We start from the raw sequence: 26,168 nt of genomic DNA, 5'->3' as shown, positions 1-26,168 counted from the left end.
ACATGAGAATTGATTTAAAGCTTTCCAAAAATTGGTGATCAATAATTGTTTTCTAGTCCCAGAGAAATTCATTAACTGCCACACTTACCGCCCTGACACACATTCTTATTGGAGTCTCTTCTAATCACCACATTATTCCTGGCTAGAAACACATTAGCTATAAAAATTCATGAAATGAGAAACATAACATTATAAAGACTGTGTTTAGGTATAGTCGTTAATGGATTGTGCAGAGCAGTGGAACGCTCTCCCAATTCCAGTAAAAATAAATTTATGTCTTCCATTGTTTTACACTTAAACATGGATGGCTCTGTGCCTTTATCATTGCATAAACAAATTATTGCCAAATGAATATGCAGGCCCTCGGATTTTTTTTTTTTTTTTTATTTCTATCAAAAATGTAAGAAGCTCATACTTCCCCTGGATGGAGTTGTGGTAATTGCTCATGTTCTAGGGACGGCGGAAATTTGAGAAAGAAGATTATTTAGTAGCAAGTACTTGGGAAAATGACTGCACTGCAGCAGCGAGGAATTGGGCACATGTACGTTAGTATTTAATTTTGGTTTTAAAGATTTCCTTTCTGTGTGCCTGTGTAAGTGCCATGTCACATGTGTGCAGGTGCTTGTAGAAGCCAGAAGAGAGAGTCAGATCTCCTGGAGCTGGAGTTACCTGTTATGGGGGGATGCCCCACAGAGATGCTGGGAATTGTACTTGAGCCTTCCGGAAGAGTAGTAAATATGCATAATTACTGAGCCATTCTCCAGACCCCAAGTGATAACAGAATTTAAAACATGATTGCTCATTTCAGGGTGTATTTACATTTTTAATAATTTTAGCTTATTGCGAAATTCCATCAATTTGTTCCATAAAGTGTGAAATCACTTGTACTTACATTTTTTTCCAAAGTCACACCAGAAAAATTGACTAATTCATATACAAATTAGTACTGATTTGTGAGTCATTATTTCTGGAGCTTTCCAGAAATCTTTAAAATTATGGTCGCTATTAAAGACATTTACATTTCTCTGGGATAACTACATTATCTACCAGGACTAGGATCCTGGGAAGGGACTTATGGATTGAAAGAAAATTAGAGCATATATTCAGGCAATGATGTAAAGACTATTGTGAAATGGTGTCACTATAAAACTATACTTCTAAATAATTTGGCTTTAGTTAAGACTTGTAATTATATGTGTATAGAATAGTGTTTCCCCACATTTTCAGATATTTATTTATTTATTTATTTATTTATTTATTTATTTATTTATTTAATTGAGACAAAATCTTTTCCTATATCCAAGACTAGTCTGAAAATCACTATGCATCCTAGGATGGCCTTGAATTCTTTCTTTCTTTTTCTTTTTATTAGAGTGCATCCTGCTTTATTTTGTGTTCCCCAATTTAGCACAATGAGATCTTGGATTTCTTTTCCATATTCTTTTTTTTTTATTGGATATTTTTTATTTACATTTCAAATGTTATTCCCTTTCCTGTTTTCCTGTCCATAAGCCCCATCCCCCTCTCCTTCTTCTATAAAGGTGTTCCCCTCTCCATCCACCCCCCTTCCCGCCCTCCTTGAATTTTTCTTGATTGTAGACGTGCTAGATATGTTAGGGCTGTCTAAGTCCCACACATGGGAAAGGTCATTGTAAACGCTATTATTTTGGGCGAGTGTTTTCTGGGGGGCAGAATGGAAACCAGAAACACTCTCTTTTTGGCTGGTGTTATGTCCCAGTTGGTAAAGTGCCTTTGGTGGAAGGGTAAGGGTCTGGGTTCTGATCCACAGTACCATGTAATGAAAGGCAGGAAAGGCACTCACTGTGATCTCAGAGGTGTGGATCCCTGGCTTTATTTACCAGTCCATAAGAGAGCTGCAGATTCAGTGAAAAGTCCATCTCCAACATTTAAGGTGGGAAGAGATAGTAGAAGATATCCGAATGTCCAGATCTGACTCACACACACACACACACACACACACACACACATACACACACACACACACACACACACTCATGCACAGGCACACACTGTAACATGACATACATACACATTGTCATATATACACTATCACATTATACAGACAAATATGTACACTTAACACACACTGGGACATTACATATACACACACTGTCACATGTACACAGTCACATTACACACAAACACGCAAACATTCCCACATTTAACACATACACACTCACTGTAACAGTATGTATACACACATATTGTCCCATGTACATGATCCCATTACACAGACAAAAATACATACACATATACACATACCCACAGAGAGATATTTTTCTTTCCTTTAAAAAATCTATTTTTCATTTTGACTTATTCCATACTTTCAAAATATGCTAATTTTATTTGTTCCCATATATTTGTTTTCTGTATATTTGCTGTTTATTCAGAGGAGTGAAGCACACAGGACATATTATTTCAGTCAAACATAATGTTCTCTTCTTATAGCAAAGACTAGACTGTGCCGTGAGACACACTTTCCTTCCCTGTGAAGGTTACATTTATTGTCTCATTGTGTAGACAGGGCTTTGGAAGGGAAGAATGCAAGGAGAGTCCGGGTGAAGCTTCCTCCTTTGTATCTGTTCTGTAAGTCAATAAATAAACCCATCTGATGCTTTGCAATGTCACAGAGGTGACTGAAAAGTAGAATATCTGTTCCCATGCAGACTCGGGTGACTGGAGAACTCATGGAAGAAAAGAGGAATGGAATATCACTCAGACTATTACAAATATGGAGGCTTGAAAATTGTGACTTGAAAATTGGGCAAGTTTCCAAATTACCCCTACACTAATGCTGCGGTCCTTAGTGATCACAAACACATCTCCTCATACAAGACAGGATCATATGGTCATTTTCTCTAAACAGTCTCCTTTGCACAGGCTTCTGTATGAGCGCAATCCCCATCCCTTTCACAGAGTCACCATTTGACTGATTTGCTAGTCCTGGCTTTACAGAGATTCCTCATTCAGTGTCTTCACCCAGTCTCTGAGTCCCATGGATCACCCTGTGCATACAGAGTTCATTCACATTTCCTTAGCATTCCGGCTGCTGTTACCATCACCACTGTCTTCAAGTTGTCCTCTGATGTCATGACATGTCCTCCCCAGGCAATTTTAGAATACAAGATATGGGACGCACCCTCCCACCCCTCCAATAGATGGCAGCATATAACCACACCACAGCAGTCACATTACCTAGAACGTGGACATCTGGTATGCTTCTCTGACGACTTCACCACTGTGCGCACCATGATTTTACACCACAATACCTTCTACGTCAGATGTATCCTTGGGATATGGATAAGGGGCACATCTTCCCTTCAGAACATCCATCAGTATGTATCCAGTTCAACTGTCCCTTCTATGATGACTTCTTTTTATCTCTGACCAATAATACCCCCTTCTGGGCACTTTGCTTCTTTCTGAATTCATATGGAGTACTGGATCTCACTCTGGGAGACTCTGTTTCCAGTCACCGGCTATGCCATTTAACTGTTCTAGCACATGTGAACACCGCTGTTCTCTGCCACATATCTCTCCCATCCCATCAGAGTACTTCGATAGTCACATCCACTACTACCTGCTCTTAAGTAACCCAGTGGTAGCACACAGCTTTCTGTTTTGTACTCAAAAGACAGGATTTCTTACCATGCCTAACCCTAACCTCACCAGGAAACTGGATATAATATATTGTCCTTCTAAAGCTAGAGCCTGACTATGTTCCGTTTGATACAGTATTAATGTTTGCGATAGCGTGCTGCTGGGACCACCGCCCTTGCACCAGGGAAAGTGTTTGGAGGAGATGATGGGCAGATGGAAATATTTAGATTTAGTTTATTGAGGTGTTTGAGGAATCACAGAGGTTATTTTTCTTCTCATGGTGTGCAACATCTGAAATGGTAACTGGTCCTTTCTCCTTTCTTTAAGTACCATAAGTACATAGGCAATGAAATTGTCTTCCAGGTGATTTTCAGATTTGTCTGAATCTTCCATAAACAGCACCATCATTTTTGTGACAATGAAAACCTGTCACTTGCCAGTGAGGGGCTGAGTTAGCCTTTCAGTGACTCTGCTATGGGTATGGCTCCCTGGAGAGTAGAGAGCTTAAAACTAAGCATTTGCGATAATAGACTATTCTGTCCAGAGATTATCCAATTTGCAGATTATTTCGGTTTATCTCTCTCTTCCTTCTGTCTGCAGAGCGCCTGGTCACCTCCCCTAGTAGAAGCGCTTTCATCTCTGACAGGAGGGGGCTTGAAATGGGGGAAAACTTGACTAATGTTTGATTCTAAGATGCACATGTGAAGTAAGGATTCAAGTAAACTCTAAAATTCTCTGTCATATATGTGAGGATGGGTATGTGTGTGTGTGTGTGTGTGTGTGTGTGTGTGTGTGTGTGTGATGTCCTGGTGTACTGGGGATTGAGAGTTTGGGGGCGTGTTCTGCATGTATAGATGTCTGTACATGCTTGTGGGGACCAAGGGACAACCTCAGATGTTCATCAGATGCTGCCTACCTTTGGATTTTGTTTGTTTGCCTGGTTAATTTTGTTTTTGTTATTGTTTTTGAGACAGGATTTCATTCCCTCAGAGCTTGGTATGTAGGCTAGGTAGACTTGGAAGGGAGGCCGAGGGGTGAACCCAGCATTGGGATTTCAGGTTCCACGCTACCACACTACTCTTTGTTGTAGGTTTGATGACTGAGAATCTTTGTGCTTACTAAGCTGGCTCTGCACCCTTAAACCTTTAGTCCCTATAGACCAAGGCTGAATCTATAGATCATTTCTTTACATGATGTTGCATCTGGGTTTAAATCTTGAAATGCTTCTGAGACATAGAAACATACGAGCCCAATTTATATTGTTTGTGGGCTTTGCTCTATGTGCTGTGGTCCAGCTCCCAGAGCAGGTGTCTGCAGCTTCCAGAGCAGGTGTCCGGGAGTCAATTTACACTAATGTGTCACCTTGACTCATCACCTGCACTCTTCTCGGAAATCCTGCCTTTATATTTGTGGTGAAAATCTCAGCTAAATTTTCATGAATATCTCTACCCTGTTGGTAAGCTAAGACAGTCTTTAAGCAGTTCTTACTCCTTCTACCAGGATTATAGTAGTAGTAGTCATAGAAGTAGTAGTAGTAGTAGTAGTAGTAGTAGTAGTAACACCATAACCAAGTTTAATGCAGCCTATAACATATTTAATAAACATACGAGATCTGTCTTTACTGCCAAACCTTTATAGGTTGATTTTATGTGTGTGCACGTGTGCACGCGCGTGCATGCGTGCATGTGTGTGTGTGTGTGTGTTATCACATGCAAAGGTGTACCACACATTGTGTGCATGTATGTATATTAAGGTTAGTGGATAACATCAGCATTTTTCTCAGGTACCATCCACTTCTTTTTGTTTTATTTTGTTTTGTTTTCAAACTGGGTCTCTCACTTGCCTCGAATTTGCCAATATTCGAGGTGAGCACTAGGGATCTGCTTGTCTCTACCGTTACTTCTGTGGCTCTGGGGGTTGAACTCGGGTTTCCATGCTTATGAGATAAGAATTCTATCCTCTGCAGCCATTGGCTGTCTGAATACTATAAAGTACACAAGACATGTCCTGGCTCACAAACCTGCAGTGAACCCCCCATCCCCACTATCTATAGGAAGCTGATGACTGACTACGGAGATTATCATTACCAATGATCACCGATGTTCCTTTATCACGGGGTGCACTCGTGCATCCTTGCCCATTTGGACAGTGTCTGAATTATTTATGAGTAAAATTGCTCATGGGATGAGTCTTCTCATTCCGTATTACCATTAGGAAAACATGGTGATGTTCCCAAGATGAAGTTGATGGAGAGGCTGAGATCCCCAGGAACAAATGACTGTTCTTAGCCCCATCAATTACTTTCACATTCCCTCCAGGGACACCGAAGAAGCCTGCTGGCCTGTGTTCATTGCTTCCAGTTGATGATGAGCAGAATACATCAATCATCCACTCCGTTGTAGATGATGCTGTACTTGGAGCCAGTGGTCAGAGAAGTAAAACTCAAGCTGCGTTAGGTTAGGAAGATGACTCAGTCAGTCAAACATAGGGACCCCAGTCTGATTCCCAGTACCCATCTCAAAAAATTGGGCTTGTTATACACCCAGAGAGGCAGAGATAGGAGGATGCCTGAGACTCGCATGCCCGCCTGTCTAGCTGAGTAAGTGAGTTCCAGATTCAACAACGTGAGAATCTGTTTCAAAGAATAAAGTGGAGAGCAATGAAGGAAGACACACAATACTGACCTCTGGTCTCCATGCGCACACGTGAACACACACACTTCAACGGATTATAAGCCTGAGACTGGAGATAAAAAACAATGTTAAAGGCTGAGTGGGGGCTCCATGTTACTCCGTGCTTTCTTACTCAGTCCAGGCAGGGGTTGCAGTGTCCTACTGAATGTCACTTACCTAGGAAAGAAGCATGCAGTAGACAGCTGGCCTTCAAGACATGAGCACATTCTGTAGCCAGGGCTGCTTGGTTTCAGAAGTGTCTTTGGAGCTCTCGTCCCCAGCATGTGGCACTACAGGCAGGCTTCAAGAGGCAAAGCACAGTGGGATGTCTATAGTTAATGGGGTGACCTCAGTGAGGATTGGATGTTCCCAGCCTCTCCTACTTTCTTTTTCACTTCCTTCATGAAGTGAGTTGTTCTGCTGTGCCACATGCTTTTGCTATTGTGTGATTTCTCCTGGTAGGACCAAGAGCACCAGGGCCAACCGCTATGAGTTGGGATTCTAAACCTGTGATCCAAACAATCTATTGCTCTTTGCAAGTTGACTGTTTTAGAAACTGATCAACAAAGTATGCCTCATCTATTATTATTATTGTTATTATTATTGTCATTACTATTATTATTATCATTATTAGTAGTAGTAGTCGTAGAAGTAGAAGTGATAGTAGTATTTCTGCTACATACATACCAAGAGACAGACAGACATACAGAGAGAGAGAGAGAGAGAGAGAGAGAGAGAGAGAGAGAGAGAGAGAGAGAGAGAGGTGGAAGAGGTCCGGGAGAGTGAGGGATGGAGGGGGAGACACTATATTTTGCTACCTTATTATTTTATGGTTTCAAGGTTTATTTTAGTTTTCATTGTGTGGGTATATGTTTGGAGGCATATGTACACATAAGCACAGTTGCCAAGGCAAAGCAGATGTCTCGGTTACAGGCAGTTGTGTGTCACCTAAATGGGTGTTGGAATCTCAACGTGAGTCCTCGACAAGAGGCAAGCACTCTTACCCACTGAGCCATCTCCACCAATCCTGCATCTAACTACTTTGCTGATTACTATGTCCTGAATATTACTTAGGTAAAAATATTAGTATGAGTCTACTTATAATATAGTCAACTGGAGTGAGCCATATTTTAAGTAGAATATGTGATTAGAATTCATGTTAATCTATACATGTTCCTCTTGCCCAGTAGGGCTGGGGGATAAAGCTCAGATAACTCCGTCTTGTTCTACCGTCTATCAATGCAAGAGAGAATACAACATCTCTCTGAAAGGAGCGGAAAAGAAGTTGTTTAAAATTTCCTAGTCAGGCTCTCTCCTTGAATTCTGAGCTTCGTTTTTAGCCCACTTTGCTGGAGATGCAGAACGGCTCTGTCCTAGGGAGAATGCTCTGACACTTTTGATGAGGTTTTTCAATTCGGATGAAAAGGCAGTCAAGAGCAATGTGTCTGTTAGTTGTTGGTCAGCAAAAATAACCACAGGGCAGTCCAAAGCACAGACTATGTTACCTAGAATACAATTATGCCATAGTGGGTTTTTTTTTTTTTTTGGACTTTTATATCCATTGTGTTTTAAATGAAGAGTACCCTAGAAAAATGTAAGTTTTGTGATAACATCATCAAATTAGAAGCAACAGAACATATTTCACAGTATGAAAAGGTGGTAATTCCATGGGATTTCGGATGTTCTTTGCCAATGTATTTGTTTTCATGAGTTCTTCCTGAACTTGAGTTTGGGTTATTCTTTGTAACTCCTGTGGTGGAGTTCCCATCCAATGTAGGAGAGACAGGCTACCCAGAAGATTTTTTTGGTGGCTAATAGTAGTATCTGTTTGGTAAAGGTTATTGAAACTTCTGTTCTAGAAATATCTGAGATGACTTAAGTGTAAGTTCATTGTGATCATTGGTGTCTGTGTGTGTGTGTGCATGCATGCACACATGTGTGTCTACGTAATTATCATAAATTGCCTAACAGACCCAAGTTACTTTTAATATTTTTTTGCTTTTTTGTGATTCATTACACATTCTACATGATTTTCTAGCACCTTGTTTTGTTCAATTTGATAACAGGACATGTTATAATTTTAATGGCACGGACATATTCTCTAGGGCCAATATGAACATATTGAGCTCAAGCTCATTTCCTCTTCGATCTTGTACAGTCTTTAAGGTCTGGATTCTCCAGAGACTGTCCTGGGTAACACTAAGGAAGGGATTAGCTTCTCTCTCATGTGTTTGTGAAGGCTGCCATTAGTGGGGATAAAAATAAATCATAAATTTCCTGATATTTTTGTTCTAAATTGATTCTTCCAAGTTAAATTTTATGGTGATGTAAAACTATCCCCTATAAATATTTTTAAAGTAAAGAAAACAAAAGTGTGCAGGGGATATAGCTAAAAACGCATGTTCATGGCCCTTCATTCATAGGTCATCACTTTCTATTTAGAACAGTGTATAAACATGGAGTGGTTTCTCCACAGAGATGAAAATTTCTTTTGTCGTAATGCTACAGGGAACAGAAATTTATGGGCCTTAGATAGCCAGCTAGTTCTATCATAGGACTGCACTGGGTTGGCTTTAGAGAACAGAGTCAAGCTGTCTTCAAGAATCGTCTTCGTATTCACGATGCTTTCTCCTGTTAGGTTATAACCTTTACTGTCCAGGCAAAAAGAGCTTCAAACAGAGGATCTGTAAGAGGGAATTTTGTAGCCCTCTTTTGAAATGTTTCTTGTCTAAATGATGGTACTTCTGTATAGATGCATGGATAGGATTGACATGGATCGAGTCTGGATGGAGACACAATGGAATAGAAAGTACTTCAGAACCATCTCACTGAACTCAGCAACTCATTTTCTGTAAAGGCTTCTCATCAGTCCTATAGTACACAAGTGAGCACAGATCTCAAAACAAGCATTTATCCATCAAATGACAACAATAATTAGGATCCTTAAAAGCCTTTCTGTATTCCTCTGAGACCCCATGAGCAATGCCTTGGCTAATGCTTGCCTTTTTCTTAAGCATGAGCCCTCATTAATATCACCCACATTCCTCATTTGCAATTTGAAGAGATGTGAGAAATTTGCTCAATGAAAAAAAATATGTCAGAAATACATACATTTTTCCCTAGAGTTTCTGCGTGGTGACTCTGGATTTTATTTTAGAGTCACATCCAGGGAGTGAGTGAATTAGATGGTTTATTCAGTTAGCCACTCGAAAATTACATATTAGATTATTTATTGATGGCAGTTGGCACTGGAGTATCAGCAGGATCCCTGCAGTCACTGTTCACAATAGTGCAATCAGACATTTAAAAAAATCACTACACTATTTATTACTGAGTCTCCATTGTGTAATGTGCTCTGAAATTGGAAGACTTGATCCACAAGTTCAATGGAAGGGACAGCCATCGGGTTTGGCAGTTAGAATGACTTGCTACACAGGCAGGTTTAAGCAGAAGTTTGAATGGAAAATAGTAAAGGTTAGACCACAAAGGTCAAGTGTTTGTAGAGTTTGTTTACAGTGTTTCTTGCAGTTAGCATACTGACTGCTTATCAGCTCTACCTGTGGGTAAGCCATCACATTCAGGCTTTTCATTTTATTTCTGTTGTACTTTTTCCTGGATTCCTATAGTCTGCTATAGTTGAGTATACTCCAGAATTATCAAGCACTAATCTATAAAACTAAGAATTTTGGAATTAAACGTTGGTCTCTGGTTTTCTCTTGTAATGCTTTGTGTCCTGCAATGGCTTGGCTGATTTTACTTTGTGTTAGAATATTGCAATCTGGCTTCTTAGCTCCTGGTATCTCTCAAGTCCAGGTATTTGCATTAGCATTTAAAATATGTGTGTGTGTTTGTATGTATAAATGTGCTTGTGTGTGTGTGTGCGTGTGTGTGTGTGTATGTGTAACTTCCTCCTCGTCCCAGCATATCTTCTGCCCTCCTCCCACCTTTGTATCCTTTTATAAAATAACCAGTAGGCTTAAATATTACTACTACTCATATGCATTTATGTGTATGAGGACATCCACCAAGTCATGAAGAGTGGTTATTCCCCTCCTTCAAAATGACTTTCCCTCTCTCAAGAGACATCAGCTTTCATTAGCTTCTCCACCCTACCTCTCTTCAGGCTGAAACATGTGACCTTGATCATGTGGAAGTTTGGTGCTGGGAACACAACTGCTGTAAGCTCACGGGTGGATTAACTGGTTTTTTTTTTTTCTTTTTTTCAGAGCTGGGGACCGAACCCAGGGCCTTGCGCTTGCTAGGCAAGCGCTCTACCACTGAGCTAAATCCCCAACCCGGATTAACTGTTTTTGATAAATTGTTTTAATTCTTGGCATTGAGGTTTGAAAGTTCTTCTTTAGATTAACTAAGAAGACTCTGTGTGTGTGTGTGTGTGTGTGTGTGTGTGTGTGTGTGTGTGTGTGTGTGTGTGTGTAAGAGAGGGAGGAAAGGGACACTGACAGACACTGACACAGAGTCAGAGACAGGGGCCAACAGAAATACAGAGAGGGTGGGGGAGAGACAGATAGATAGATACAGAGATATACAGACACACATATAGAGAGAGAGAAAGAGGAAGGGGAAGGGAGAGGGAGGAGACAGACAGAGAGAGAGAGAGAGAGAGAGAGAGAGAGAGAGAGAGAGAGAGAGAGAGAGAGAGAGAATGCACAGTCTATGCAGTGATGGTTTCTGAGGACCACTGATTAACTCTAGAGCCACACCTTGGGCAATCCTGCCTTTGCTAGAAACTGAATACTTGGCAATAAAATTGTGTAGTATGTAAGGTGAATTTCCTGAGGCTGGAATCCCCTGGTATAGCAGACTTATAAACAGAAATGTAGAAAACTATCATTTGTCCAGATCTTTAAGTTGGCAAGATTTGGTCCATAACAGAAAACTGTTATAACTTAATTTAGAAAAACATCCAGTGAAATGAGCTTCATTGCAGAAAGGAGCTGAATTTGATATGACTGACATAATCTGCTCTGTATAGATCCTTCCTATGTGCTAATAATAACATCCCATACTGCTTATGAGAGGAATATTCAGAGAACAAACAAGCCAGTTCAGGAAATTCAATCAGAATCAACCCTGGATTTCCTTTAGATTTTTAGTTTTCCCTTAAAAAAAAATCCATTAGGCAGAGAGTATGAGAGTTGTTTTTTGTTTGTTTATTAATTTCATTATTTTGAAATTTTCAGGATTTAAAAAGATGGATCTAAGAAATATAATGTATATGAGGAATGCAAGTGTTAAAAAAACATTGAGGGAGTTTCACCAAGATGAGATAGCATAGATAAACTACACATAAAAATATTAAGGCTCTTACTCTCAGGCAGTACAAATCCAATAAATCAGGCATGGAATAGGATTAAATTTACCCCGAATTCCTTAAACATGTAAGGAAACCATTTGTGCAAAAGCCCAACCTAAACCTTTGATCTCAGAGGTACTTTGTAAAGCAGACATGAATGCTTTTCAACTCGGTGTCAGCAAAATAATTCATTTAGCTCTGAGTGAGAATAGATCTTAGCCCTTGTTGAGATGGAGAACAGACTGGCACATTTACATACCTGAGAGAGGTCTTTTTTTTTCTGGGAACATAACACACACACACACACACACACACACACACACACACACACACACATATATATATATATACATACATACACACATATACATATATACATACATACACACACATATACATACACACATACACACATATATGTATACATACACACATATATATATACATACATACACACATATACATATATACATACACACATATACATATATACATACATACACACATATATACATACATACATACACACACACACACACCACATGTATATGGCCTCTGTTTTATCTGTCAAGATCTTCCCCTGTGGTTAGGATGCCATATGTGCTATAGGTGCCTTTGTCCTTGCTCTGACAAGATTTCTGATAGAGCTAATGTAAAGAAAGGTGGGTTCTGCTCAGTTCCACAGATGTGAGCAGGACATGATGGGGGCAGGTATGTTGTGTGTACAGTGTGCAGCAGGTGTGAAGCATACAACAGGAGGGCAGCGTGCAGCAGCAGCAGCAGCATGTGATGTGTACCAGGAGTACAGTGCGCACCAGCAATGTGCAGTGTGTCGCTGCACTGTAGAGCAGGAGTGTGTGGTATGTAGCAGGAGTGTAGTGGGCAGCAGCAGGAAGCAGTGTGTAGTTGCAGGGTGTGGTAGGAGTGTGTAGTATGTAGCAGTCGTGCAGCGTGCAGCAGCAGTTAGTCTGCAGCTGCAGTGTGTGGTATGCAGCAGGAACACCGTGTGCAGAAGAGAATCTTTACCTCCATGTCAGGAAGGAGAGGGAAGCAAGGGAGCAGGGTATGGATGGTACAGAGCACACAAAGGGAAACAGAGAGACAGAGAGGCAGATAGAAGCGGAGAGAGACACACACAGGGACAAAAAGAGGCAGGGGAAGAGAAGAGGGAATGAGAGAGATAGACTGAGACACAGACACAGGCACACAGACCTGGGTACACATACACACACACACACACACACACACACACACACACACACACACACACACACACACCAGGAATAAGATCATCCCAAGTAGTTACTTCTATCGAGCAGATCACCATGGTTTTCACCCTTTATTTTGAGATTATAGTAAAAATGCTTGCTTTTCCCCTTCCCTTTTTCCTTTCCACACCCTCTCATAATGCCCCTCCTTGTTCTCTTTCAAATTCAAGGACATGCCACTATTCTTGACTACCTTCCAATAATGTTGTGGTATTCTACTTCCATAAAAGAGCTGATCTAATTAATTCGTTGGTAGGTCAGAGCCTTACTGATGCAATTGTCTCTGAAAATGCCCTTGAAGACGCATCCAGAGGGGTGCTTTACTAATTTCCTAGCATCTCTTAATCCAGTCAAGCTGACAGTGATCAATGAAGATTAATCATCGCAGGTCCCCTACCTGGACCAAAGGACAGCATTAACTAGGTCTGACCAGTTGGTGTCATTTCACTCTAAGGCTAGTGTGTCAGTAGAAATAAATCCATCCAGAAGAAGATCAAGCAGGAGCTTCCAGCAGTTATCCTGCTACCACAAGAAGCTTGAGACTAAGCCAACCATGAGAGAGCAGAGCTGAGTAATCATGAAAGATCCAGATTTTTCTGGAAGCATAGCAGCCCAGAAATCTGCTGCAGCTATGTTGGTCTTTGGGTTTGTATGAGCTGATGACTTTCATTTATTTGCCTTTGACCAGTAAGGTGGTCCTTCTTCTTATGTTCTTTACTTCTGGAAGACCTGACAATCCAGCGTCTTTGCTCTAACTGAAGTATTCCTTTTCTTGGTTGTTACATTTGGTAGAACCTTCTGTGGTTTTGGATTTGCATATGAATGAAGTATTCCCACTGCATTGGGACTGCAGTTATAACTTAGTTTGTTGAGTGCTTGCCCAGCACATGTGAAGCTCTGAGTTTCACCCCAAATCATATGAACTGACCATGGTGGTTTCTCAGAAGGATCAGAAGGCTAATGGCAATATATCAAGTTAAGTCCAGCATGGGCGACATGAGCATCTGTTCCAAAATTATAGAAAGAATGAATGAAATACCCTGTTTCACGGGAGAGACATAACATCATATACATGTTGCCACTTCGTGTGATATATCACATTACATTTTGGATTAAACTGGACATAACGTCAGCCCGTCATTTTACACCGCTAGGTGGATTCATAGCTAAGGAAGGGAGGCACTCAAACTGTAAGGATTGAACTTGATCTTTGGAGCCAACAGTGCATGGATTACATTGATCAGCACTTTCCTCAGCATCTTCAGATTAGTCAGTAATGAACGTATTCATTATTTACACACAAACCTGAAAGTGGTATTCAATATTTCATATATCTCAATCGGGATGGGAAAAGGAATAGAACTTAGAATAATTATTTTTATGTAGCCAAGTGATATTTAACAGGGTTCCCTTTTATATAGTGGCACTGGATTGTATAGTAAGATTCACTAAAACTATTTCCCATTGTAATAGCAGCATCTTAATACATTTGTCTAAACAAATTAATATTCCCATATTAATTTATATTATGTAAATCTGTTCGGGTATATATGTAATGAATAAAGATGAGAAGAGATAAGAAAGATTTTGAAGTTTATTAAAATGCAAATATAAGAGTCTCAACTTTAAAAGAATCAAAAGCTGTTCCAAAGACTTCTATGAAATAAAGATTTTTTGCTCTGTCCTTTGAGTTAGCATCAGTGTAAATGACTAGAAGGTGAGGAACTATGTGGCTTCTCAGCAGATAGGTAAAATAACTTATTGGTGCTATTTGACTCTAAGTTTCTTTAAAGACTTTACAGTTTTTATTTTCATGTACATAGGGCATCTTTGTGCATGGGTGTGGCTGTCTGCAGAGTCCATAGGTGTTCATCCTCTGGAAAATGAGTTACAAGAAAGTATTGGCTCCACCACTTGGGTGCTGTGAACCCATCTGGGAAACTCTGCAAGAGCAGTAGGCACCTCTTAAATGTCTCTACATCCCCCAATGTTTTGAGGCAAGATCGCACTATGCAGCTACCTTGTTAGAGATTCTGTTGCTGTGAGGAAACACCATGACCCAAAACAGAACAAGTTGCAGAGAAAAAGGTTTATTTGGCTTATACTTCCACACTGTAGTCCAGGATTGAAGAAAGTCAGGACAGAAACTCAACCCGGGATGAAACCTGGAGGCAGGAGCTGAGGCAGAGGCCACAGAAGGTTGCTGCCTACTGGTTTGCTGCCCATGGCTTGATCAAGTCTGGTTTCTTATAGAACCCAGAACCACAAGTCCAGGGATAGAACCATTCACAATAGGCTGGGCCCTCCCCCATCAGTCAGTAATTAAGAAAGTGCCTTAAACTAAATCTTATGGAGCCATTTTCCAATTAATGTTCCCTCTTTTCACATAATTCTGGTTTATATGTCAAGTTACCATCAGTCTAGACAGCACAATAGCCCTGGCTGTCCTGGAACTCTCTTCACAAACCAGGCTGTACTCGACCAGTTCTACTCTTTGAAGTTCTGTGATTAAAGACATGTGCTATCAGCCCTACCAGCAAATTTTATTTGATGATATGATTGGTATAACAGGTTGAATTCAGATTCATTGGTTAACATACAAGATAATTAATACAGATACAAAGTCCCCTGAAAATAGGAGGTAAAAGTAACTACAATTTAGGGCTGATGGAAACACAGAGCCAGACATTGACATTGTCTTGGGCAAACACTGACAAAAAAAAAGGTTGTTTCAGAGGAAAGAGGGAGCAGGATGAAAAGAACTGTCACTAATCAGAGGGAACCAGGGAAGTTTTCTTTAGAAAAAAGTATAATGCTTTGATGGTTTGAGTGACATTTACTTGGTAGTAGTATACTCTTTTTTGTCACTATAATAAAATACCTGCACTTGGGTAGTTTATAAAGAATAGACATTTATTTTGCTCATGGATTCAGCATGCCAGCACATGCCAGTATCTGCTGGGACCTTTCTGCAGCAGACGTCAAGTAACAAGAAGAAGTGAGTTTGGTGTCCCAAGTCTTCTTTCTTCTTGTAAAGCCACCAAAACCCTCATGGCGAGCCTACACACGTGATCCCATCTAATCCTAACTACGTGTCAGAGGCCCCCACCTCAAAATACCTTGAGCAAACACCTTGAGCACATGTGTAAGTTAACAGTCCCATGCTGGGAACACAGAGAGATATTTAAATCTTGTGAGTGAGTAGCCCTATTTAGAGCAGCGTGGGCCTGGGTTATGGGATGTGGGGCTTACTGTACTATTTATAGTAATGATCAGAACACCCCAATAGACAAGACCTCCATCTTTCTAAACTCTAAGGCTCTTCTTCACCTATAGATGGGGATACATTCTTGGAGAACAGCATAGGTAGGGTTGGTTAAGTTTGGTAACAGTGGTAATGTTCATAGGGAAGAGGAGAACAGTCTATTTGACTTTTAGGATACTTTCCAATTTTGGATTCTGCTATACTTTTCATCCATACGATTGACTTCAAGTAGTATTAGAATCAGAAGCTCCAAGAGGCTCCTGAGGTCAGACAGTGTCTCGAGTGCATCCCACAGCCAGGAGCAGTGCTGGTATCACCGGGCTCCATTATAGACTTCTCAATGATTTCCCATTTTGATGTCTGGTAGTGCAGAGGCTGTCAAGACCTCTCTGACTGGTGGTGTTTTGCGGAAGTGGAGATGGAGAGAGGTGGGTCACTGCTCTCTTCTCAGGCACTGGCACCTAACACCTGTTCCCTCTAATGATGGAATCTGTCGAAGTGAATTACTGATAGCCCTTCCTACTTCTTGTCACAGAACTTCTCAGTCTTTGATTTTATCACATCACCTTTGCCCCTAAATTCAGGTTTTATAGAAACCTGATACTTTCTCCATTCTTTGAAAATTACCAGGTTGTCAAAACTTTCATTTCATAAACTTTTTCAAATAACACATTTGGCTTGGTCAGGGAAATCATCTTGAATGTTCTTTTGATTTTTCAGCCAGGTTGACTGAACTTCCAGTTAATGAAAGCTATTATTTTCTTCTCTAGCCAAATGCATTCTGTTCTAAAATCTGGGCAACTAGAGACAGAGTCCATAGCTAAGGGAAGTTGGGGAAGTCCTCACGATCCTACCATCTACATTTGTAATATATTGCAGTCATAGGATTGTATCTGAGCTTATTAGATTTGAATGAGGTATTGGGTGTCTCCACCCAGTTAAAAACTAGAAAGGATGTAAAGTCTAGTGAGTCAGACACATGAATCAAACATCAGGTTCAGGGAAGAAGCCAGGGCACTAATCTGGGAGAAAGCGCTCTAACTTAGAGTGAGAATACATGCCTGGATTAGAGCTAAGAGACAGGTATCTAGGCATGCAGAGCGAGGCAATGGTTCCTGCTTACTTGGGTTTGAAGGGATATTGCTGTGAACGGATGAGCCATATATAAAGTACTCATCTCAGATGGTCAGAAGCCTGGAGTACAGCCGTTTCTAATATCTCTTTGAAATACAGCCTTATGCTACATCATGGAATAGATGTGTTCTGATAAGCATATTGGATGATTTTGCCTTCATGTGTGTATCATGAGGGTGGAGGTGAAAGACCATGTCACCAGGCAATACAGTTTTATAGGATTGTTGTGGTTTCTGAGGTCTAACATAAGGGCTGGAACATCCTTATGCTGACAAAGAGTGGGACTGTGAGGTACCCTTTGGGGAGAACTCTAAAGATTCACCATAGACGGAGACTAAGGACATACTAAAGTAAGCCACTAACAAGGTCTAATAGAGTGTAAGAGGACACCATAGCCTGTGTCAGTTGTTTCCTTAAAGGAGCAATATTTATCACTGTAGTATTGGTTGGAAGCGCTGCCATAACTGTCTTCCATAATCCACAGTCATGGCAGAAACTCATTTATGCAAAGGAGGAATTGAGAAAAGAAAGGCAGATGTGGCCAGAATCCTCGGTTAGTCTCTGATGTGTAAAGTGAGTAAGATAAAAGAGAGGATGGGTTAGAAGTGTTGCTGTTTCTTACTGCTAAAAAAAAATGAGCAATATAAGTCCTTACTCCACTTTAAAGCAAAAATATAAAAAAAATAAAATAAAAATAAGTATAGGTTAAATCTATGATCAATGGCCCTTTCAAAGATCCAAAAACTTGGAACCCATGGGGAATGTGAAAGTGAGGAGAAAGAATACATGGTAAAATATAATAAGATAAATCAAAAATTATTGTATCAGAGTTACACAAGGCAAATCAACAGAGGGAAAAGGGCCGAAAAGAAGACACAGTATTAGAAGCAACTTGTTCAGTTGCAAGTCCTATGGAAACACTAAACTGAAAGGAACATTATATATGCAGGTCTGTTATCTCCTAGAAGCCTATTCTAATAAGAGACAAAAAGGGAGTATATCCAAGGGGGAGGGGGATGAGGAAGAGCCAGAAGGAGTAGAGGCAAATGTAATTGCATACATTGTATAAGGAAGGCATTTATTTTCAATAAAATGGGAGGAGGAGAATATACCTAAAAGTAATAAAAGATTCCCCTCAGGCAACCTTCAGGAGAGAATAAGCAGACATCTGGGACTGAACATGCAGATGGGGCTTCAGCAAGTGTCAGGTACAGGAAATCGTGATAGTTTGGAATACACAGCACCTGAACTTCTTGAATCAGGGGAGGCTTTTAAACAAGCAGTGAAAAAAGCCATCCCATTGTGGCTCTGGAGGCTGTGGGACGTGGAGAGGGATCAGTTTGACTCATGTGTAAGTAGAAAAAGTGAGCAATGTAAGTCCTCATTCCTCCTTAAGGCAAGGACTGCATAAGCTGAAATAGGATGAAGGAACTCCTGACCTAATTGGCTGGCTTATCAGTGCCGCTAGAAACATGTAGTCACTGCTATGGGAGGTCCTCATGCATATCAGGTACTGCAAAACAATACAGGAAAATAAGCGACCTGAGAATACAGGAAGCTGTATTTATCCCCAGTTCACTGGGCCAGATAGAACTATGTTCATAAGAGACTTAAAAGGAGGTTGAGAGACAAGAGAGATGGTTCAATGATCCAGATTTCTTCCAGAGGACCTTGGTTCAATTCCCAAGATGTACATGGCTACTCATAGACATCTGTAACCCCACTGTAACTCTAGCACCCTTTTCTGGCCTCTATTGGCACCAAGTATGCATGTGCTACACAGACAAAGATGCTAACAATACATCCATATGCATAAAATAAATAAATATTAAAAAAATTTTAACAGAAGGTTATCCAACGAGTACTTCAAAACTCCTCTAAGGTATTTTGTTGCATCTTATTTTGGGATCTTATTTTTAGGACATATGAGAGTTTATCCCAGTTTAAATTTTTTATACTGGCATATGAATTGAGGTCACAAAGAGACAGCAATCTAGAAGAATTGGGGGGAGACAAAACAGAGGGAAGAATATGAATGGATCACTCTGAGATGAATGCAGCAAGACTTGTGTGGGGCTGAAGTTCTCAGAAGAAAGATGAAGGAAAGCCAAATGTAGCGATAGGCAGCTAGAGTTCTATCTTTGTATGTATTGATCTTGTCATTGTTGTGCCAAAGTATCTGACAGAAGCAAGCTGAAGAAGGAAGGCTTACAATTTAAGGCACAATCCCTCCTTGATTTGATAGTCATGAAGATTAAAGTGTGAAAGAGCTTCTCACATGGCGTCAGGTTGAGTACAGAGAAAACGAATGCTGGGGCTCATCTCCCCTTCAATCCTTTTACTTAGTCTAGGACTCCTGCCTTTAGGATAACAGGGCCCACATTCAGGGGAGCTTGTTGTGAGTAAGATTCCACCAATTGTGGCTGGCTTTGAGTGTAGTTGGGATCACAAGGCAAGCCCTAACAATGGCATTTAGTGTCTGGATGAGACAGGGGTAAAGATTTTTAATCTCCAGCTGCTGGAAGTGAACTAAGCCTGACAGCACTAGATTATAACCTACCAAGTCTCAATTCAAACTTCTAACCCCTGGAGTTGTAGTGTGTGTGTGTGTGTGTGTGTGTGTGTGTGTGTGTGTGTGTGTGTACAATATGTGTTTATATATGTGTTTATAATCATGTTTCTTTACAATCTTATATTGTCAAAATTGAAGATGCTGCCCCAGGAAGCAGCAGAATTCTGGGGAAGTGTGGTGCTTCTTTTGTAGACCAGAGTGTCTAAGTAGAAAAGGGTAAGAAAATTCCTTTAGGATAGTGTTATATCAGGTCTGGGTCTATAATCAATATAGTAGAGAAGGAAAAGACAATGTAAGAGTTGACCAGGCTTGAAAAGTCTAGAAATTCCCAAAAGACATTTGAGGAAAAAGTTGTCAGTAAAAGGAAGAGAGAGTACTACATAAAATAATGTGTGTATTTTGCTGAGAAATACAACTTCATAAAGATAAGTGATCTATTAGTTTTCTTATGGGAATGAAATATTTGTAAGGCTTTTTTTTGCCACATTCGAGCATATATGAGATTGGAAAGAAGGCAGGCAAAAGTAATGATTCAAGTTTGATCATAAAATATGTAGTTTAAAATGGAGTTTTTGTCGTCTTGCTCTTTTTTGACAAAGGGATGAAGAGAGCAGTGTAAATGGAATGGAAACTAGAGATTGATTTCTGCACATTATTCTGCAGAAATGGATGTGTCAGGGCAAAGGAACTGCAAAGTTAAACTATGAGAGGGACAGAAGCAGCTCTGTCCACCAGCTTGTCCTCCTGTCCGTGGATGATTTTGTTTGTCAGACATGTTATGTATTGAACAACTGCTCCAGTGTTTCTTTCCTGCTTGGTCCTGCATGCCTATAGAGTCTGTTTGACCTCATTCCCTCTTTTCTTATAAATTAAAGTCATTGACATAAAAGACTGAATAAGCAAAAATGGGATGTTTAAGGGCTTTGCATTTGGTTTGGTCAGTAAAATTTTGTTAGACAGTTCTGGGGACCTGAGTTCAGATCCTTAACGCCATGTAAAAACTAGCTGGACATGGCACCATATGCCTGTAGCACCAGTACTGGGGAGGTGGACAAATGAGGAACCCATCATATATCCTGGCTATCTGGATCCAGAAGCTCTAGGTCAATGGAAAACTCTATGCCAATAAGGTAGTGTGGAGCAGTGGCAGAGGAAGACACCTGAAGCTAACTGCTAGCCTCCACATGTACACACACACACACATACACACACACACACACACACACACACACACACACACACCACTGAGGGAGCAGTTGGTACTGGGAAGGCTCATTAACTACACTAGAGAAGTTAATCAGAATAAAGGCAGCAGGAAAGACGACTGTGGCTCAAGCAATGCAGGGGCAGGAAGCTGCTGTAGCTGGAGGAGTTCAAAGTAAATCCATTCAGTCCCCAGATGAAAGGATTCATGGTAAGAATGAAGCAGGGGTACTTTGTGGTGTGATTGTATCTTCTTGCCTGTTTCCAGGGAGTTAAATGATCCATTTTGGTAATTACATTACAAGCACATGTGTGCTATTGTGCTAAGCCAATCATTGGACTGAGTCCAGGGACCCCCAATGGAAGACCTAGGGTAAAGACTGAAGGAGTTGAAGGAGATAGCAACCCCATAAGAAGAACAGTATTAATTAACTGGATAATGCAGAGCTCCTAGGGACTAAACCACCAACTAAAGAGTGTACATGGAAGGAGCCAGGACTCCAGATACATATGTAGCAGAGGATATCCTATTCTGACATGAATGGGGAGGAGGCCTGATGCTAGGGGGATGTAGAGGGGTGAGGCAGGAGTGGGTAAGTGGGTGGAGGAGCACCCTCATAGAGGCAAAGGGGAGAGGGAAGAGAGAGGATGGGATGGGGGGTGTTGTGGAGTGGTAACTGGGAAGGGGGGTATCATTTGAAATGAATATGAATAACATATTAATAAAAAAATACCGAGTGCTGTCCTCATGCAGTTCTGTGAGTCATTTGGTTTGCTGTTGTTGGTTTGTTTTAATGGGGGGTTAATATATGATTATTGTACTCATATCATTTCCATACTTTCTCATTTCTCCAGCTCCTCCAAGTGTCTCCTCCACTCCTTCTCATAGTCTTTTATTCTTTAAATATTTCTTTTATATACTATGCATTTATATGACTTGAGTTCCTTTGGTGTTGCTTATATGGATATGTGTTTAGGAATGACCACTTGGGATTGGATAACCTATCTCTGAGCTGATTCCTGGAGAAGCAGACGTCTCCCTCTCCCAGCAGCTATTAATTGCTTATAACTGTATCTCTGTAGGTGGCATCTTGTGCCACTTCTACTCTGCCATGCCAACTTCCAATTCATTTGTATTGCAATTATGTGTGACACTGAGACACATTGCTACCCTCTACTCTTTACTCAACTGATTAATTCTTATTGCGTGCCAGCAGCTGGCTGTCACTCTCTCATTCACAAATGATCCAAGCAATGTTTTAGAAATGTGAGTCTCTTTGCAGATTTATGGACAGATGAGAGGAAAAGGAATCTACAGGGAAAGCCAGGAGAGTTAAAAAGCCACTGTCTTCTACCTGAGAGTATAAACAAAAATCAAAGATGTATTGTGGGCTTTTGTATTAAATTCTTTTAGGAAATGAGACAATATCAGCAATACCTCTGGGAAGGAGGTGTTCTTTCCAGATTTTGAAGTGCTAACTATAAATTGTTTCCATTTCTCATTGAAATTAAGAACCAGTGATTTTTTTTTTAGAAAGGAGACTATCTGCCTTGTGTGGATCCAACAGATTACTAGGAACATAGTCAACATGAATCGGTAAGAAAAAAGAAGAGAAAAATAGACAGGTAGCAAGCTCTAAAGGACAAAACCTAAATGGTACATCACATATGAAACAAACTTCAGAATCATCATTTGTGAGAAAATAAACAAAGTTGCAAATGGTTCTTTGAGTGCAAACATAAAACATGACTTAGGAATAAGTCTATGGTCTGGATCAATGGCTTAGCAGCTAAGAGTGTTTGCTGTGCTTATAGAGAACCTAAGTAAGTTCCCAGCATGTTCTAACAATTACCTTTAACCCCATAGGTGTGCATGTGTGTGTGTGTGTGTGTGCGCGCACACACACACACACACAGACACACACACAAACACACACAAAAAACATGTACACACACAATTTTTAAAAGCAGGCATGCAAGGACGTGCATATCATTGGACTGTGAATGAAATAGATGCTCTTTAGTCCTTTCGACTAGAGTTTACATTGGCTTTGTCATTGTTAAAAATACCTTGCCTTTCACCATGAATTGAATATATATACATATATATATATACATACATATATATATATATATTCCATTTCCAGGATAACAAAATATGTGTGATATGTTCAAAATATACTTAGGGCAGCACTGTTTGTAACAGTAAACAATGTAGAGTTCAACTACACAATAATATTAGCATGACAAATACACTGTCATAGTCATTTCATAGAAGGCATGAAGAATAAAAACAGGCAATACCACACTGTACTGATTAATCTCAGCAATACCACATAGATAGAAAGAGGCAATCTCAGAAGATCCATATGTACTCTAATTTCATTTGCATAAATCTACATAAAGTTCCAAACCAAGACATTTTCTTTAGGGAAGTATCCATCAGGGGCAACTAAAGAGAAAAGAAATGAAAACGTTATTACAAACACCAGAGAAAGTGCTTTCCTTTGGGTTAGAAGGAAATGTATGGTATGGAAGCCACACAGGAAATAGAGGCAATATCTTGCCTCAAAGGATGAGTGGTTCTTCCAGCCATCTCTCCATAATTATTCTTCACGCTTGTGTTTGTATGCATTTTTCTCTGAGTATGTACCAATATGAATGTAAAATGCATAAATAGTTTCTAATACATGAATAAGACAGATGAGCAAGGGAGAAACTCTTCATAACCAGAGGAAGGAGTTATTGCCAGAAATCAGAAACAGGATCCAGGTACTCTCTCCTAGCAGAACAGAGGAAGATGCTGGGGGGGTGTCATTACAGGCCAGTGACAATTAATAGATTGTAGAGAGGGCTTGGATACAGAAGCAAGCCAAAGTAGAAGAAATGAAGATGGAGTCAAGGTCTTCCTCAGGCATTTGGCATTTAACATCCATTACTGAAGAGGAACAGTAGAGGATGGTATGCAGGATAGCAGGAGAAAATCTGAGGATGGCTGGAAGATCTTGGGCATGGAGAGTCAAACACAAGTGTATGAAATCCCTGGAGAGATTCCCAGTGGCTTTGAGCTACTCATTCATAATATGACTTCATGACAGTCACTTCAAATTGTCAACAATGAAATGCTCTGTCAGTCTCTCTCACTTGCAAGGTAGCTTGTCAAGTACTGTTGAGAATACAGTAAGACAGAATCAGGAGTACCTTCCCCATCAGTTTACACTGTGGATAAAAATTTAGGACAAATAGAATGGAAGGACAGATAAAATAAGCAAGGGTAGACAGGGACAGAGATGATCAATGATACAGCGTTTAGTGGGGAGGTAAGAGGGAGAGAAATGATTGACAGAAAGATGATACAGAGATAGATGATATAGATAGATGATTAATTAGATATAGAGGTGATAGCTTGACAGTTTGATGATTGATAGATGACAGATACATGGACAATATACAGATAAATGTATGGAAAAGGATAATAGATAAATAGAAGATAGATGAATATATTAAGAAATTATTAATGGATGGATAATAAATGGATAGATGAGTGGATGAACAGAAATATGATAGGCAGATGAATTAATGCTGGATGATGATAGATAATAAATAGACTATGAATGGATACATTGATAAGAGATGATAGTAGGTTAAAGATGGATGAATAGATGTGTATATGAATGATAAATATAGATATACAGGTTAGATTATTAGACAGATCATAGATAATAGAAGATAGATATTAAGAGATGATTGATAAGTAGATAATTAATGGATAGATGAATGAGGATATAGTAGGCAGATAAATTGATGGTAGAAAGAGATAGATAGATAAAAATAGACTATGATCAATAGACAGAAAAGAGATGATAGTAGATTAAAGATGTGTGAATAGATATATGTATGAGAGATAGATATAAATATATAGATTAAATAGGTGGGTAGATAGATATCAAGTAGGATGTATGGATAAACAAGGAAATAATATGGAGATAAGATAATTTCCAAGCAATCTGATCTGTTTGTAAGAACATATTAAAGTCTTAGACAAAAATGAAGCATTTGCCTTGGAAATAGAAGGTCCTTCATATGTAAAGAGCAGTAAGTAGAAGTCCACTTGGAATAAGAGAAATAACAGAGATGACAGTGGCAGTGCAAGATGGAGTCAATGTTATTCATCATCTAAGTACCATTGAAATAAGTACCCAAAAATAAAAGAATGAAGTTCAGAGAACAACCTCCATAGAATCAGGACAAGAAATGATGAAGATCCAGTTTACATTGTTGTGGTACACATGAGCAAAAATGAGATGATTCAAGAAATGTTGCTCAGGGAGGACTAATTTTAGTTTTTTTTTTTTTTTTTTTTATTAACTTGAGTATTTCTTATGTACATTTCGAAAGTGTTATTCCCTTTCCGGTTTCCGGCAAACATCCCCTTCCCTCCCCCCTTCCTTATGGGTGTTCCCTCCCCACCCTCCCCCATTGCCGCCCTCCCCGACAGTCTAGTTCACTGGGGGTTCAGTCTTAGCAGGACCCAGGGCTTCCCCTTCCACTGGTGCTCTTACTAGGATATTCATTGCTACCTACGAGGTCAGAGTCCAGGGTCAGTCCATGTATAGTCTTTAGGTAGTGGCTTAGTCCCTGGAAGCTCTGGTTGCTTGGCATTGTTGTACATATGGGGTCTCAAGCCCCTTCAAGCTCTTCCAGTTCATTCTCTGATTCCTTCAACGGGGGTCCCGTTCTCAGTTCAGTGGTTTGCTGCTGGCATTCGCCTCTGTATTTGCTGTATTCTGGCTGTGTCTCTCAGGATCAATCTACATCTGGCTCCTGTCGGTCTGCACTTCTTTGCTTCATCCATCTTGTCTAATTGGGTGGCTGTATATATATGGGCCACATGTGGGGCAGGCTCTGAATGGGTGTTCCTTCAGTCTCTGTTTTAATCTTTGCCTCTCTGTTCCCTGCCAAGGGTATTCTTGTTCCCCTTTTAAAGAAGGAGTGAAGCCTTCACATTTTGATCATCCGTCTTGAGTTTCATTTGTTCTAGGCAACTAGGGTAATTCAAGCATTTGGGCTAATAGCCACTTATCAGTGAGTGCATACCATGTATGTCTTTCTGTGATTG

At 40.1% G+C, this 26,168-nt stretch overlaps 1 protein-coding gene across 1 annotated transcript in view; it reads left to right on the top strand.

Moving 5' to 3' along the window:
* The window catches only part of LOC116911550 (thrombospondin type-1 domain-containing protein 7B), an 852,321-nt gene that overhangs the window by 195,169 nt on the left and 630,984 nt on the right, over positions 1–26,168 (top strand). The gene's annotated exons all lie outside the window — the stretch shown is intronic.

Source organism: Rattus rattus, chromosome 10, assembly GCF_011064425.1.
Source record: "Rattus rattus isolate New Zealand chromosome 10, Rrattus_CSIRO_v1, whole genome shotgun sequence".
NCBI lineage: Eukaryota > Metazoa > Chordata > Mammalia > Rodentia > Muridae > Rattus > Rattus rattus.
Note: the sequence above shows the minus strand (reverse complement) of the source record. Positions and strands in the feature narration are given on the sequence as shown.